We start from the raw sequence: 2,775 nt of genomic DNA, 5'->3' as shown, positions 1-2,775 counted from the left end.
ATCGACCAGGGTGCAAGGGGGATGGGTAGCTCAATTGGTGGTGCGGGTTTTTGTTCGTCCCATGCCGTGAGGAGCAATCCTTGGCGGGTGAGACCTCGTTTGCGGTCTGCTTGGTCTTTTGTTTCTTTCATCACAAAAGACCAAGCAAGGACTGCTTCGTTACGAGTCGGCACACACCAAGTTAGTGAAGAGAGGCATCGCAAATGCGTGCATGATGCAAGCGCTCAAACGGTCCTGTGCGCACAGGTGCGAGGAAAGCTTTAAACTCCAGGTAGAACGTCTACAAGCAAGCGGCTACCCAGACAGCACGCTAGTATCAGTTGCAGAAAAAATTTTGAACAACATGAAAAGAAAGAAACAGCCAGAACCCAGGAGCCATGAAAGAAAAACGTTGTTGTTCCGTATGTACACAGGGCCTCACATAAATTAAAGAAGATAGGCGCGCGCCATGATGTCAATGTGGGGTTTTCCGCAGCAGTCAAACTTAAAGGGATGGGCCCAAAAGTAAATGCTTTACCGGATGCCACCAAAAAAGCCAGAAAACCAAGAATGAAAATAAGTTCGTCGACTGTCAAGTAGGGGTAGTGTGCAACATTCCGCTAGACTGCGGCAGAGCATACGTGGGCCAGACCGGGAGAGGTCTCAATGAGAGGCTTAGAGAGCACCGGTACGCATGTGAGCAAACGGCCCCCTCAGGCAATTTGGCGACCCACTGCAAAAAATGTGAGTGCAGCTGCGGAAGCTGTCCCGCGTAACACGACAGCTTGATTCGTGGTGGTTCAAGGCGCGGCCAGTGTGCGTGGTGTCGATCGTACACTTGGCGCGATACGACGCAGACCGGGGAACCAGTATCGACTTCCATGGCCAGTTCTACGTCGCCCCATCGAAACGTGCGGCGTATGAGTGGTTCCAAACCGTTTTTTTCTTCCCGAAATCAACGTCCAAACGTGTGCGCTATCCATGTCGTCGTTGCTAGATGCGCTTTCAACTGTCAGTGCCTTTACACTCGCTGCCCGCCTTCCAACCTTTGCATCAGTTGCAGCACTGCAGCATTTCTTTGCCAAATGACCGTGTCGCCCACAGCGATAGCAGCGTGCGTTAGCCGCAGCGGCAGGCGTTATTGTCGGGCTTCGTGCTTCCACATCGGCTGCAGTCATGTGACGCGCCTCGTTTACCTCGAGAGGGTGAGCGATGATGGGCTTGCATTTTTAGCACAGTCAGCGGTTCTGCACTCATATCTTTCGCATCGCTGTCGGTTGCCTCGGCTGCAATGGCCATTGTTTCAGCCTCCTCGAGGGTTAAATCTTTCTTTGCCAGTAACTGCTTGCGCAAGTTAGTTGAGCGTACGCCGCAAACAATCCGGTCCCTCAACATCCGGTCTAGCGCACTTCCAAAGTTGCAATTGTCTGCTATGCGCCGTATTTCGACTAGGAACGCGTGCACCGACTCCCCTTCTTGTTGGCACCGGGTGAAAAACTTGTAGCTTTCTGCTATCTCGCGACGCTTGGGATCGTAGTAGTCATTTAAGGCTGCGACCGCTTCGGCGTAAGTAAGGGAATTCGGCGTCCGAGGTGCAATTAGCCCCGCTAGCACTTGCACAGTCTGCGTGTTGAGTGCTGCCACCAGAAGTGCTCTCTGCCTTTTGGAGTCAGTAATAGCATTTGCTTCAGAATACGCTTCAGCCCGAATAAGGTACGGTTTCTACTTATCTCTTGTGTCGTCGAAGACCGGGAGCTGGAGGCTGGTTACGGTCGTCGGTACTTGTTGCGGCAGGCCGTCGGTTTCAACTTTCAGGGCAGCATGGGCGGTTTCTGGACTCGTCGCCACTGTATACATAGTAACACAGGCGCGCGCAGCGCAGCAGCATGGATGACGGTCGGGCAGTCAACGACAGCGTTTATTGTCAGAAGCGTGATTATATGCGTTGGCATCAAGAGAGGGTAAGGGAGGGGGAGAGAGGGAGAATGAATGAGAGGGAGAAAGGAGCGTCATTTCCCCAGCAGATGACGAACACCTCGGCCCATGCAGCGAAGCGGAGGCATGCACCGAGGTGACACCGGGGGTGGAAGCAACGAAAGGCAACAGCTACTCCCACGTGTTGCAAGATAGGACACCAAACCCAGTCGATAACCCGGGTACCAGTAAAGACCGGCAAGTGGCAGATGGTAGCGTGGTAATCATTGCGGGTGACTCTAACATGAAGAGGAGCAGCGCTGCCATAGTGGAAAGGGTAAAGGGGGATAAGCGTGTGAAGGTGGGGTGTTTCCCAGGTCAAACGATGCAGACGGTGATGACTGCAGCGAAGGGGCAGCTGGCCTTGTCTAGTAAAGCCAGAAACCTTGTGGTGATTGCCGCGCGGCTTAACGATGTTCTAAAGGGAGAGGAGGAAAAACTTGGCCAGGAGATAGCGAAGGGGGTAAAGGACCTGCGGGCGACGGCCCCAAATGTGCGCATTGCAGTCTGCACCGTGCCGGAGGTGATGAAGCAGGGCGTGCACACCGAACGGGTAGTACTCGCTGCTAACAGCGAGATCGTGAGGTGCGGCAGGGAACTTGGGCTGGAAGTGATATACGTGAACAGGGTAGTGGGCAGCATCGGACATAGGCAAGCTTTTCAGTGGGACGGGATTCACTTCAGCCGTAGGCTAGGAAACAAGGTGGGGTGGCGCTTAGGTGGGAGAGCGGTAGCTTTTTTAGGGGGTCCCGAGCAGCTAAGGAAGGCAAACTAGGAGACAAAGGGGAAGCAAGAGACACATGCACACTCAACGCTGGGAGG

General features: G+C 53.9%; 1 pseudogene; it reads right to left on the bottom strand.

Annotated features, from left to right (window-relative positions):
- Positions 1-224: 224 nt before the first annotated feature.
- On the bottom strand, positions 225-1,858 carry LOC144175583 (uncharacterized; annotated as a pseudogene).
- Positions 1,859-2,775: the final 917 nt, after the last annotated feature.

Source organism: Haemaphysalis longicornis, unplaced genomic scaffold (genome assembly GCF_048455015.1).
Source record: "Haemaphysalis longicornis isolate Haplotype H1 unplaced genomic scaffold, Haemaphysalis longicornis Haplotype H1 scaffold_1, whole genome shotgun sequence".
Classification (NCBI taxonomy): domain Eukaryota; kingdom Metazoa; phylum Arthropoda; class Arachnida; order Ixodida; family Ixodidae; genus Haemaphysalis; species Haemaphysalis longicornis.
Note: the sequence above shows the minus strand (reverse complement) of the source record. Positions and strands in the feature narration are given on the sequence as shown.